This window comes from Equus caballus, chromosome 6 (genome assembly GCF_041296265.1).
Source record: "Equus caballus isolate H_3958 breed thoroughbred chromosome 6, TB-T2T, whole genome shotgun sequence".
Classification (NCBI taxonomy): domain Eukaryota; kingdom Metazoa; phylum Chordata; class Mammalia; order Perissodactyla; family Equidae; genus Equus; species Equus caballus.
Genome location: NC_091689.1, coordinates 16,435,683 through 16,450,708, shown reverse-complemented (window position 1 = coordinate 16,450,708; position 15,026 = coordinate 16,435,683). Strand labels below are relative to the sequence as shown.

Below are 15,026 nucleotides of genomic sequence, written 5' to 3'. Positions count from 1 at the left end.
TGTGCATATGAGTGTGTGTTAAGAATTCTTCACGTGAGATCTATCCTCTTAGCAAGTTTTATGTACACTATATAGTATTTTCAGCTACAGGCACTATCCTGTATAGTAGATCTCTAGAACTTATTTATCTTATATAACTGAAACTTTGTACTCTTTGACCATTACCTCCCATTTCCCCCTCCTCCCAGGCCCTGGTAACCACCATTCTACTCTCTGCTTCTATGAGTTTGACTATTTTAGATTCTACACATAAGTGAGATCATACAGCATTTTTCTTTCAGTATCTGACTTATTTCGCTTAGCATAATGATCTCCAGGTTCATCTATGTTGTCTCAAAAGGCAGGATTTCCTTCTTTTGAAAGGTTGAATAATATTCCATTGCATGTATATACCACACTTTCTTTATCTGCTCATCCATCAATGGGCATTTAGGTTGCTCCCATATCTTGGCTATTGTGAATAATGATGCAATGAACATGGGAATGTAGATATCTCTTTGAGATCCTGATTTCAATTCCTTTGAATAAATACCAACAAGTGAGATTGCCGGATCATGTGGTAGTTCTATTTTTAATTTTTTGAGAAACTTTCATACTGTTTTCCATAATGGTTGTACCAATTTACATTCCCCCCAACAATGTACAAGGATTCACTTTTCTCTACATTCTCATCAACACTTATTGTTTTCTGTGTTTTTTCTTAATAATAACCATCCTAAGAGGTATGAGATGATATCTCATTGTGGTTTTGATTTGCATTTCCCTGTTGATTTATGATGTTGAGCATCTTTTCATATACCTATTGGCCACTTGTGTGTCTTCTTTGGAGAAATGTCTATTTATTGTTCTTAATACACTAAGATTTTCTATAGCTTAAGACCCCTGTATGAGCAGTTTCCTCTGAGAGGAAGATTTTTACTCCAATCTTTGCAAAGCTGTATTTCTAATTGAACTTCTATGCAGGGCTATTAATTCAGCTCTCAGTCTAAATGTCACTTCTTCAGAAAGACTTTCCTTGACTATCCAATCTAAAGTAGCCACTCATATCACTTTCTGTCATGTTCCAACATTTAATTCTCTGTATACATATTTTCTTGTTTATTTATATTCATCTCTTTAGTGTCAGTCTCAACTATAATGTATGCTATAAAGTGTCTGCACATTTTCAATTTTCTTTATTATTAAATTTTCATCACATAAAAGATGCCCTTCAGAGAGCTAGGTGTTTTATGAACATGTGGTAGGTGTATGAATGAATGGAATTTCCCTCCAGATAAGCAATGTGAAATTAACCAACCACAGAAAATATAAATGGGGAACATTTGATTGGCTATAATTGATAAAATAATTTATAGATTATTGTCAACTTAACAAAAATTGCATTTTCTTGTTTTAATATGCATTTCTTTTATTAATAGCTTAATTTTGCCTGTTTTAATAGTTATTTGTATTTACTCTTTTGTAAATTACCTATTTTTTCCTTGTTTTGTTTGTTTCCTTTGTTTTGTTTGACCGTTGTTTTACCATGAAGCTGATCGTCTTTGAATTTTAAGGTATTTATATGCTAAACCTATCATTTATTCCCTATATTCATAAAGATTTTTTACTAAGTTATTTTACTTGTCTTAATTTTTATAACGAGGTTTGATACAGAATTTTGAGATTTTTATGAATTTTAAAAATTCTAACTTTCTCTTCAATATTAGTTTATACCTTTAATAAATATGTATTGACCAGCTTCTGTATGCCCAGCAGTTCAGTGAATGAAGGAAACAAAAAATAAATTACCAATAATATAAGAGCTCTGAAGAAAGTGACCCAGATAAAAAGTGAAAGAGGCTGACTTGGGCATGTGGTATGGGGAAATTGGAGGATAAAGAAAAGTATTGCTGAAGAGTTGACATTTGTATTGAGAATGAAAGGATAAGAATGAGTCAGGCTTGTGAGTTAGCATTGCATTCTAGGAAGAGAGAAGAGGAAATGCAGGAGGAAAAAGCCTGGCATATCCGAGGAACAAGAAAGCGTGTATGTGACTGGTTAGATGATGCTTATTATGTGGGGGAGGGAAGAGGTGGTAGCATTGGAGGTTTGGGTACACAGGGACAGGCTCACGTAGAACTTTGTAGGTTATGTTAAAAAATTCATATGGTGTTCTAGTTCCATTTGAAGCCATTGGGTTGTTTTAAACAGAAGACTAACATCTCTGGTTTAAAGAAAAAATCCCTTTTAAAGAGTGTGGAAAACCAGCTGTATGATGAGTAAGGTAGAAGATGGAAAACAAATAGGAGATTATTGCAGATATCCAGGCAAGAGGAGATAATAGGTTAGTCTAGGAGAGTAGCAATAGAGATGATGAGAAAAGGTCAGATTTGAGATATATTTTGGAGATAGAGCCAACAAGATTTTATGCAAGGTTGGAGGAAAGAGAAAAATTACTAAATGGATGGCAATTAAAAAGAGGACTGGGAGGAAAGCAGGTTTGGCGGGATGTGGAGGTGATGTCGTAGTGGTTTGGCAACATTGTTTAGAGATGTCTATCTGGCAGCCAATTGGATTCAATGAGTAGTCACCTGGATATTTGAGTGTCAGTCTGGGAGGGGGGCTGCATTTGAGAGATAAGTGTTTGGGGATCACCAGGGTATAAACACAGTGGAAGTGCCTGTGCTCTCCACAGGAGAGTGTAGATTAAAGAAGAGAAGTCCCAGAGCTGAATCCTGGGTCAAGTCATGAAAGAAGAAGTTTCAAAGAGGATGCAGCAGTGACTGTCGCTTACTGAATGCTTCCTTTGCTTTTGGTTTAGAAAGGCACTGGTCCATCCTGAAATAAGATACTTACCAGTACTCCCTTTCAGTTCTTTTGTGTGGTTGTTCATTTAACTCTTTACTGTATTTTATTTCAAATAATGTTGTGAGATAGATTTCTAACTTCATTTATTTTTCCAAATATGTAACCAGTTGTTCAAGGTCTCTTTATGAAATAATTCACAATTTTCTCACTCATTTAAATAGCAACTTGATTACTAATTAAACTGTTATACGTACTTGAGTTCACCTTTGGCTTGTCTCTTTTGTTCTATTGTTCTGTCTATTCAAACATCAATAATAAACCTTTATTTATGGTAGGATATAAATACTTTTTATTATCTGATCACGTAAATCCTCAATTATGGATCTTTCACTAAGTGTTGTTGGTTATTTTTGTCCATTTATTTTTCAAGTTAAATTTTCAGATCATCCTGTAGTTTGTCAAAAAGTTCTTTATTATATTTTTAAATGATACACACATTCATTCTGAAAAAGTCACAGGTTTGCACTATTTTTCTTCCCAAAATACATCTGGTTTATCTCTTCATTTATTCAAGTCTTTCTTAAATGTCCCTCCAAAATGTTTTTCAGTCCGATTTCACATAGAATTTCTACGTTTAATTTTTATTTATTATTTGATTCCTGTTCCCAACTTTTTGAGATTCATACCCTGGAATAAAAAAATAGCTTCACACAAAACAATTCTTGGGAATAGTCAGAGAAAAAGCTAAAGAGGTCTTGTCAATATAACGTTCTACCAAGTCTAAGAATGTGAGACAGCTTCAAGATAAAGTAAGTTTGTATAATTATAAACCATTACCGTGAAAAGAAATTCACTCTGTAGATAACAGTACAGGTTTTTGCACAGGTGCCCCAAGATGCTCTTCAGAAAATGCCACCAACAGCTGTGTGACCAGGGCAATGAATTTACCCTGATTCAAAGTTGGCTTCTCCTAAGCAAAATGAGCATAATTATGTGCCTGTGTTATTGCTTTAGATTAAGCAAGGTAATGTGTGTTAAATAAGTTGTCTGGGAGCGGGCACATAGTCAGCCCTCAACAAATGTTAGTTCTTCATATGAGAAAGCTTTTATGGTGCATAATTAGAGCAAAAAAGAACTAGAATGCTGGAAAACATGATCTTTCTTTAGTAGTAATCTTGAAGCCTTGTCTTCAACTTTACGTCTTTAAATGGCCACATTTTAAAGCATGCCTCTTGTAAAATGGTATTTTATTACTGTGTCTGTTTTCTGTGGCTGCTTGAACAAATTACCGCAGACTTGGTGGCTTGAAACAACAGAACTAAAATCAGCGTCACTGGGCCAAATGAAGGTCTCAGCAGGACGGTGCTCCCTCTGGAGGCTGCAAGGGAGAATTTGTTCCTTGCCTCTTCCAGCCTCTGGCGGCTGCTGGCATTCCTTAGTTTGTGGCCACATCACTAATCATCCAGGCCAGCATCTTGAAATCTCTCTCTGCTCCATCTTCACATTTCCTTCTGCGTGTGTGATCAAATCTCCCTCTGGCTTCTTCTTATAAGGATACTTGTGATTACGTTTAGGACCCATCCAGATAATCCAGAATAATCTCCCAGTGTCAACATCTTTAATCACATCAGCAAAGGCTTTATTGTATGAGGTAGCATTTCAGAGGTCAGGGCTTTATACTTTGGGAGACCGTTATTCAACCTATTACAATCGTGTGCTGCTAAAGTTGCTTTAAAACCATGCAGAAATACTGTGATAAATTTAAATTAAAATTGGAGAAGTTCTTGACAAAAATAGAAAGAATTTATTTCATAGGTTATATGGTTTCCCCATTTCAAACAAACCCTTCCAAAGTTTAAAGAAATTGCTGAACAACTTTGTTGTTCTGGTTATTTCTTGAGGAGGTGGGAGTGGGGGTGGGGATGTTGAAGCTGCCAGGGCAGATGAGTGCTGTGCTCAAAGACAACCAAAACCTGACACCACAGGAGTCGATGTTTTTAGATCTTTTTCAGCTCCAGAGCCTCTGGAACAATCTATTCAGAACCTTTGAAACCCAACATAATAGAGTCAGCAGAAGGGAGACACAGTGTGAAGGATGGCTGACGTCCAAGGTTCAGTACCAGATTTATGATTATTCTACCACTGGAGGCAGGGAACTTAACAGGAGGTATGGGAAAAAGGCTTGTGACATTTCCTTTGTGACAATGGAAATAGCAGAACAGCCTAAGCTTAAATGCTATTAAGTCACTTCCGGAGACTTTGGCGCATGACGGGAAGACTGTGCAGAGGGGAGACGAGTTCCCAAACAGCTTTTGCATTTCATGCCCACTGCGGGCCATTAGCATGGATTATCCAAGAAAGGTGAAGGCTCCAAGGACTGTAAGAGGTGAAGTGACCGGACCCTTAAAACAGAGAGCTAGAGAGCAAAGTAAACACAGGTTTTCGTATTTTTCCCAAGAGAGTGGTAAATAACAATAATAATAATAATAAGACCATGGCTCTCTTGCACACAATACTTGTGATTATGGGGTTGGGTGAATGGGGGCACTGTGGCTCTGAAAGTAGCAACAAGAGACTGGCCCAACCTCTTCTCACAGCTGAAGAGGACCTCTGTGGGAGAACGCTGAGCATCCATGGACGGAGGAACACAGGACGCCCAGTATTGCTGACAACTAGGTACGCAGCACAGTGACCACCACCATGGACACAGGGCAGAGCCTCCTACCATTTTTCCATCCTGCGATCCTTCAGGATTCTCACACAACATTAGGGAAAGGAAGGGACCTCCGCCTGCCAAACGTGATTGGGACTGAGCAATTGCCTAACCCTGCTGAGGGAGTTTAGTAGTGGTTTTAATTTTATTAGGAAAACAAAACAACGTGATGTGACTTTTTTTGACCTTCAGTGTTGTTTCTCAAGCTCATACACACTGTATAGACATATGGCAAAAGTTACAAAACTGGGGCCAAGAATCATTGCATTTAAGAAACTTAGTCTCTATATAAGGACAGATCTTGTAACTTCTTATCAAATAAGTCTCAGGAAAATCAAAACTCCCTAAAATATGACTTTGAAACAAAACAAAGAACCAAACAGAGTATACAAAATTCTTCTATTTGTGTAAAATAGGGGGAAATATTTATGTACATGAATTTGCTTAAATATGCATAAAATACCTATTGAAGGACTCACTTGGCATTTATGACACTGGTTTCCTTCCAGGAAGGCAAACTTAGTGGCTGGGGGACAAGGATGGGAGGGAGAATTTTCTCTGCACGTATGCGCTATGAGCAGCCGTGAGACGGTTTCTGTTGCTACAGACTCAGTAGGCCCAAATAGCAACGCTTATTAATTTACAATATTGCAAGAAAAGGACTCACTTTACTTGCAGAATTAAAGAAAAGACATCATGGTCAAAGGATGCCCCCCAGCAAGGAGTCTGGAGAGGCAGGTTTAATTTCCAATTGTCTACCCTCTGTAGGATCATATCAGACTTGCTTTTCCCTCTTGAATCAGCAACCACTGATATATGCAGAGAACTACTCAGAGACAACTCCGAGAGTCCAAAAGTCAAAACATGCACAGAGAACAACTTAGGACAACTTCAAGACTCTTGGCTGGGGCTTCTTATACCTTGCTGGTCAGGTAGGCATATTTCTTACTATGTCACCAGCTCCAATAGCAAGAGCCCACTGGAGGTCTCAGTGAGACCAGGTACAAGTCGTGAATCCCTCTGTTATCAATGAATAATGCTAAAAAGCTGGTACAAACTGCTCCCAAACTCCTCAGACCCATGGTCACAACATAACACTGTGAATGAGTGCGTTTCACTTCTTGACCAGGGACTGGGATCGTGCAGGTACCACGCCAAATCGCTCAGGCCAGTTCCAGGCCTGATAGAATTATTCCTCACACTGCAGTGCGCTTCAGTGACTTTTGAATTTTGAAGTATGAGACTACAAAAAAGCCAGGGTTTGATCAGGGAAGCAGAACCACCATTAGTATTATGGAATAAAAGAATAAAATCTTGCACAATTGCGCAAGAATTTGGAGAATGTAAGGGTCTGAACAGAGGAATTGGTGGATCAGAGAAAAGCATGTGTGCGTGAACAAGATGAAGTCTGCAAGAGAGTCTGGGACGCCAGCATGCCTCGTTGCTGATGTAGGACTGTGAAGGAGACTGGTGGAGAAGTCTGTGGAAGGTCATTGCCTTGTGGTCTTGGCATTTGCTATTCCTCTGCCTGGAACAGCCTTCTCTCTAGATATCGACAGGCCTTGTCCCATCATGTCTTTCCTGTTTTACTCAGACGCATACTTCTCAGGCCACCTATTTAAAACTGTAACCCAATATTCTCACAGATTGTTTTGTACGTTATTTTTCTTCTGTTGCTTATATTTTAAAACATTCTATATTTTATTCCTTTATTTTATCTTCTATCATGATGGCAAGAATTTTAGTCTGTTTCGGTTCCTCTTTTATCTGCTATGCCTGAGACAGCAGGTGCTCAGGAAATGAGTGTCAGCTTTATCAACAATGAGGTCATACAAATTTTTATTCTTGGATAGCTTTATTCTCTTTAAGAAAAAAAAGTATCTATTTCCATATCCTTTTAATAAAAGTATTGTGTGAATACTTATGATAAATTCTCTAGTCTGCACCCAAAGATGCATGATTTTCCCCAGGTAGAATGAGCAATCATTTTACTCAGCTAGCCACTTGGGTACATTTCTTCTCATCCTGAGATATGAAGTTGCCAAGACAATCTGATTCTGAGTTATAATTACCTTTTCAAGATAAAATGGTGATACATACTCCAAGTCTTTTTTTCTGTTCTGACCCTCAGTGTTAAGGTTCCAAGCAAATAGAAGTAAAATTGCTCAGGGAAAGAGAAGATTAAATAATTATGGCTCCTTCTGAATAACTTAATTGCGACATTGTCTCTGGGAAGTAGGATAATTTATAGAAATGTCTCTTCTACAGATGAGGACATAGGTACATGGGGGTCAGTCAGTATAATTCATCAATAGGCTAGAAAAGTGCCCACATATTACTGGTCCATGATTTAATTTTCTTATAAGACATTCTTGACATTGGATATATTTAACCTGGAGTTTGCATCAATGGCTTTTGTGGGATAAATTTGCATAGTAGCAAACTTGGGTATGCAAAAGGGAACTTGTACAACTCAACGTAAAGTTCCTTGCTTTGAGCTAGGACAACATCTCCCCAACACCCTCTTCTGATCTGTGAGTGCGCCTGCAGTGCCTGCTGCCACGTCCACACCCATGCAAGTGCCAGGTGGACACAGTGGCTTGCTCTCCTAGACAATTTCTTCCCTTTTGTAACCTTGCACGTCCTCCTCATGGCATGGAAAGCGAGCAGTGGAGGCAAGATCGTCTGTGCCTCATTCTCAGACTCACGGACCTGTCAGCCATCCCTGTGCCCCTCCGTGGCTGTGTGGCCTGAGGAGATCTGCTGAACTCCTGTCTTCAAGACCCAGTTAGGAAAGAGGTGATGGGGCTTAAGTTCCCTGCTTTCTTTTCATCTCATAATGGAAACCATCAGTGTAAATGATATTATGCTTTCCTTCGATCATTTCCCATTCCCCAGGTTTGCACCCGGTTGATGAGAACACAGAGAACAGCCTCTATTTCTCCACGAAAGCTTTTTATATCCCAAACTCTCTCTTCCCTGAATCAGAGAACCTTCTGCAGGGAGACATGGGGATGTGGAGAAGGAACGGATTCTGCCCCTGCACTCTCTTGCTAGTGTGTTCTATCGTATACCCAGTGGTACCTTTTGAACCTAGAAATTATGAAACTTACCTTTTTTGTTGTTATTGTTGGTTGCTCTGTGAACCAATTACTGCCTCCCCACAAGTGAGGGTGGTCCAGCATCTCACAATTTAATTGGAGGAGATTGTGAAACAGTTTATTCCATCACAGTTTTTAGAGTCTTTCTTTTTTTTCTGAAGTCACTTTGTCCATAGTTATGCCAGCCAACTGTAAGAATATTTAGAATCTTCTTAGGCATTTCTGTAGTGTTGTACTCTACGCTAAATACTACGCAACTTTGTGGTTGTTGTCAGTGCAGAAGAGGATGTGGTGGTGAGCAGGGGGAGTAACCCCACGGAGATGGGACTATGACTCATGCAGATAAAACGAAATTTTAAAATGAAATATTTCTTCCTGAAATCTTATTTTGATAGCCTGACAAAATTTTTCAGGCTGCTTCACATAGATGAAATAATGAAATCTTTTGTATTGATATCTAAAATTGTGGGGAAAGCTAGTTCTTAAAGAAAAGATAAATTTGTAACTAATTGACTCTGTGACCGATTTTGTGGCTGATAGCTGGTGTGGTTAGAGAGTCTTGGGGTCCAGTCCTTGTTCTCTTTGTCACCGGCATTGTGAACTTGTCCAGAAATACTCTCATGTGAGCAATGGGCATAATATTTCCATTTTGGATTATTGTTGAACTATTTACTTGGGATACTGCGTGCAAATCATTGCAAACAAAATGATTTAGCAGAAGAATATTCTCTTAGCTCAGGATATATGTTGTTTGGAAAATATTCAAATGTCCATTTGCTTCTAAAAATCATTTGTCTCTAAAAACATGAGAAATGAGAGAGGGAAGTTAAAAACAAGTAAATAAAACAACAGCAACACTGAGTGAGGCAAGGAAGGAGAGGACAGCAGATTATTTTCCAAGTATAAAGGGAAAGAGTGAACTAGATTTGTTCATGCAAAATTGGCAATTAGTCTTCCTATTCTATAAAGCCCTTTCTAATAGGCAGAATTTTCTAAAAAACATTGTTTGATGTTTGAAATGACTATTCCCTTTTTAAAAAAGGAAAGGAAATATAGTTCATGCTCTGCTACACTTCCATTTTACAAAGCAAAATTTACATTATTCCATTCCTCTCGGCTATTATGGGGATAATTTTGCAGATCAGCTTTCGTTCTAAAAAATGATACCTAAGCATAAAAACTAGAGCTTCTCAGCTTTATTAAGAAGGAACAAGAACCAAGTTGAAAAACCAAGAGTGAAACATTTGAGTTAACTTCCTGAGTTATCTCATTAGCTCAGCAAACATTTAAGTGGGAAATATAATGGCAAGTACCCAATTTAACCAGCAGGCGCGGTAAAATTCTAAGAGGTTTTCATAAAGTTCTTGTATACAAGAGATTCACAATCTCCCTTGAAGGAAACTGGAAGCCAAGGACACACCAATGCTCCCTCCTCCCCTCGTCCTTAAGGTAATGCAAAATTTTCTGGAACAGACTCTTTATCTGACTTATATTCACTCACCTGGAGCCAGTATTTTTTCAGTGAACCTCTTCTTTTGTAGCATGCTATTACTTCCAGCTCATGCTTTTGGTTCTACATTAAAGTTATCCTCTCTGCGGTCTCTGTCCACTGCACATACCTCAGAAATTATCAAAAGATAAAGCTTCTCTTTGTAGTATCTTCCGTGTGCCTGTCCACTATCTGGTATCTAGTACTCTACATCAGGGGTTTTACTGAGAGTCCACGTGACTCCTTCTCTTGGCTCCTCAGGGTGAGTCTTCTTTCTAACAGCATATCATGTACTTGTTTACACTCTATCTTTGTCAAATTTGTTGCTATTTCAGGCAGGTGGATATATCTTACCCTGGTTTCTGTAGAGGTGTGAATTTTTCCCAATGTAAGCCTCCAGTAATTTCAGTGGATATTTTAATGAGAGTTGGAAGTTTAAAATATGGGCTCAGATCAGCAGGTTAGACTCAAACCCAGAAATTAACATTAAAAACAATAGCTTTCTGGGGTCGGCCCAGTGGCGTAGTGGTTATGTTCATATGATCTGCTTCTGCGGCCCAGGTTTGCAGGTTGGGATCCCAGGTGCACACCACTTGTCAAGCCATGCTGTGGCAGCATTCCACATACAAAATAGAGGAAGATTGCCACAGATGTTAGTTCAGGGCAAATCTTCCTCACTGAAAAAAAAAAAAAAAAAAAACAAGCTTCCTCATATGATGAAGCTTACCTGAGAAAGCTTACCTGCATCTCTTGGACTCAATCTTTTGTTCTCTTTTGACACCAATTTTGTTTTGTTTTGGTTTGGTTTTTTTGAGGAAGATTAGCCCTGAACTAATATCTGCTGCCAATCCTCCTCTTTTTTTGCTGAGGAAGACTGGCCCTGAGCTAACATCTGTGCCCATCTTCCTCTACTTTCTATGTGGGACGCCTACCACAGCATGGCTTGCCAAGCAGTACTAGGTCTGCACCCAGGATCTGAATCAGCAAACCCCAGGCTACCGAAGTGGAACATGTGAACTTAACCCCTGTGCCACCGGGCTGGCCCCTCTTTTTTATACCAATTTTATATGTTTGAAAAACATAGAAACATTGTTTACTTAGAGACAGATAATGTAGTATCAGCAATAAGTTAACATTTACAATCACGGGATAAAATATGGTCAATATCTTAAAATGTCTATGTTCAAAATAAATCACTTTGTTCCTGTTGCCTTTCTTGTCAATCAAAGCACAATATTTCCAGTTACTTAGCTGCGAACAGCAGACATATTCGCCTCTCTTTTTTTTCATTCCTAATATATCATCATTCATCACAGTTATGGCCCCCAGTGAATCCTGCTTTCCTGTATCCATGCACATCAACTCATTGACTCTGGGCTTGGCCATGTGTCTAAAGAGACATCAGCAAATGTGAAACAAGCAGAGACTTGACAAGTGCTTGTTCATTGGAACTTGACTACATGGAGGTCCTTGTGGAGAAGCCAAGTCTAGTGTGAGAGAGGCACATCGGACCTGAGTGTGAGGCACCTTAGACCATTGAGCTCCACTTGAGCCATCAGACCACTGCAGCCATGTGATTGACTCTAGGTAAGACCAACAGAAAGCCACCCCGCTCAGCCCAGCCCAAAATGCCAAGCCACAGAATCAGAAGTAAATAAAATGGTTGTCCTTTTAAATGACTAAATTTTAGAATAATTTGTTAGATAGATTTAGATAACTGATATAGTCTTTAAGGTACATATTAGCTTCATGGAAGCTTTTTCTTTTATGGATGGGTACAAGTCTTTAACACATTACAAATTAACACCCTATTGTGAGATATAAATTGTCCAGTTCATACATGCCGTGGTGATGAGAGTGTGCTGCCTAGATCTCTTTTAGGAGAGAACTTGCTGTGAGAAAGGGAAGAGCTGACGATGTCCAGCTGCTGCAAGTTCAGGGTCCACTATCACTTTCTTACAGCTCTCTCTAGGCTACTCCCAGCCGATGACTGAGCATAATCGGTACTCTAGAGCCAAGCCATTTCTGCCCATTGTGGCTCCTCATATGGACGTTCATTGCTCTGGAGCTCCTCACTAGCCTGGCTGACAAGTTCTCTGAGCGGCGCCAGAGTTGCATTCACTTGTCCTGCCTTCAACAACATGCCATTAAAAGACAATCGCACCTGCATTCTAATTGCCAATCTCACATTATTGTCATTGGAATTGTTGCATTCTTTCTCTATATGAAACATCTTGCTTTTCTCTGGCTAGGTTCAAGATTTTATCTTTACTTTTCTGCAGTTTGCTTATTATGTCTCTAGTTGTATTTTCCTTAGAATTTGTCCTGCTTGAGTCTCACTGAACTTATCAAATCTCTAAATTTATGTCTTTCACAAAACGTAGGGAGTTTGGGGCCATTATTTTGTCAAATATATACATTTTTCCATCCCATTCTCTCTCACTGATAGCTGTATGTGATGTACCGGGTACAAGCAACTTCTGTAGATAGACCTTTAATAATGTGGTGAGCAGTGTGGGGAGGGGCGGCATTGTGTAATTGTATGATTAGGTCTCTGTCTTTTAGTGAGCCTGTGCCTCTGAACTGTGAACTTGACAAGTGCTCCTCAGTATTTTTCTCCACCCTGTGTGGGACAGGATGGTTAAAGTGGGTGCGAGTTGGATATTTCGCTTCCCCAGGTCAATTAGGCTCTGATAATACTCTAGCAGGTCAGGCTCTGGTTAACCAGTTACCCCTGAGGGCAGACCGTAAGAACAGCGGGCCCTGATGTAGTTTCAAGATGGTTCCTTTCCTCTTCTGGTTGATAGAAGCCCAAGGGTCTTTTTCTCTGATATTTATTTAGGAATCTGGTTCAGCTCCTAGAGGTAAGTCTCACAAAACTCGCCCCCTTGACTGGATCCGCATGGAGTTTTTAACTCTCAGAGTCATCCGCACTGATCCTTCAGCAATCCACCCATTACCGTTCAGGTTTTCCTACTCCATCACTGGTTCCCTGAGTGATTTCCTCTCTTGAGTCTCTGCTCTGGCAGTCTTGACTCCCCGTATTCACCTGTCTGCCCCTCCAGGACTGAGGATGTTGGATTTGCCCTGTGTGCTCCCCTCTCTTATGGATCCAAGAAGAAGTTATTGATTTTTCAGTCTGTCCAGCTTTTTACTTCTAGTTAGGACAAAACGATGACTTCCAAGCTTCTTGCATGCGGAACCAGAAACTGGAAGTCATCGTACAGTGAGTTTTAGAAACTTTCTCCTCTACACTAGAAGCACAACTCCTACTGCATTGAATTTGAGTGCACTCATTGCTTATTATTCTTGCTATTTCTGCTCTAACCTTGGTCTTTGTGAGTTTTAGATAGACTGTGTGATGGTTAATAAATAGTTTAAAACTAAGTGAACTGTTTCAAGCATCTTCGGGCCTGGAGTAGAAGAAGAAAAAAGAAATGTAGAAATAAGTCGAATGGCATGCAAAGATATTTCACAGAAATTTCATACTCCTGAGATGGGATGCTATTTCTTTGAAGAATCACCCCCACTGATGTGTAGATTCCTGGTTGTCAGGGGCAAGAGTGGAGAGCAAGGAATGTCATGTTCACTGGCACATAAAAATACACATATTTTATGAAGGTCTAGCAGAAAATAATACAAGACAAGGATGTGAGCAATTTCTTAAAGGATTGAGTTCCAGCTGGGGAGAAGGAGTAGCATTACAAGGTTTCAGATGAGCAATGCTAAAAAGAATGAGACATGTACTTGAGTAATTTATGTTCTGAAGTTTACCTACGAAGTTTCAATGTTCAAAGCCCAAACTCTAGCGTCTGGTTAGGCACTGATAAATCACTATAAACCCCAGAGAATCACATGGCTTTCCCTTGGTTCAGGATACAGCCCACCCTTGCCTGCTCACCACCATGCTCTTCAATACCAGTTGATGTCTAACAAAGGCTATTCATTTTCTCTCATCATCCTGCTCTTTTCTCTTTCTATTTTATTCTTGAGAGGAGATCCTGGCTCAAGAGTATGTAGAAGCTTCTCTTCTCTATCTATTGGGCTCCCTCCTCAGCACTACCATCAACATCTTTGCCATTAACCATATATTAAATATCCATGATGTGCGAAGTCCTAGGGATTCAAGACACATCATCTGTACATTAGCATTCATGGTATCATACCAGTGATAATTAATCATGCAAGTAGTAATTTATTCAGAATTTAGGGAAAGTAGGTCTTAGCTAGGAAAAAGGAAAATAAATCATTTTGGAAGAAACAAATTGGGAAAAAATGATGATAAATATGCAGAGACCAATTTCATGAAAGTAACTGGTTCATCTAGGAGTGAGGGAATGTATCTTTGAAAGACAATTAAAAGCAATATGTTATGGAGTTTAGAATGTCAAGTAAAGAAGTGTGGATTTTATCCTGCAACAGGGAAATCATTAAATGTTTTGAGGAGGGAAGTGATATATACAGTTGAATATAGTTAAGAATAATTGGGAGGCCACAAATTCATTTATTCACCATGTATTGAACATAAACATGGCCCCCAGCTGCCTGAGGTAGAAAAAGAATGGATGCACTACCTTCCATAGGAACTTTGCATGGAAGAGGGTGAGAAATTGCTCACAGAAATAACTATAACACAACGTGTTTAGTAATATAGAAAAATATACCAATGCATTTTCCTCAGGTCAGAGAAGTGAGAGTGATTTATTCTACTTAAGAGGAAGCATTTCAGCAAGGGAATTATAAATAAGATTTCTTTAACCTAATCAAGGAGATAAAGCCAGTTTCAAGTGCAAAGAACAGTGGGCTAAATGACACAGAATCTTGAAAGGTCAGAAAATGCTGAGTGGGACAATATGATTGGAACTGCATAAAAACGCTGAAACCCCTGCATTAAAGCCGGACTTTTACAATACGTTGAAGGGGTTAATGGACTGGA

At 39.2% G+C, this 15,026-nt stretch overlaps 1 long non-coding RNA gene across 1 annotated transcript; it reads right to left on the bottom strand.

Moving 5' to 3' along the window:
* Nucleotides 1-3,238: 3,238 nt before the first annotated feature.
* On the bottom strand, nt 3,239-10,284 carry LOC138924575 (uncharacterized). The gene is made up of 4 exons (XR_011439529.1): nt 10,103-10,284; nt 9,275-9,398; nt 8,614-8,790; nt 3,239-5,203 (listed from the first exon to the last, which is right to left on the bottom strand). It is a non-coding gene; the product is annotated as an uncharacterized lncRNA (long non-coding RNA).
* Between the last annotated feature and the right edge of the window lie 4,742 nt (nt 10,285-15,026).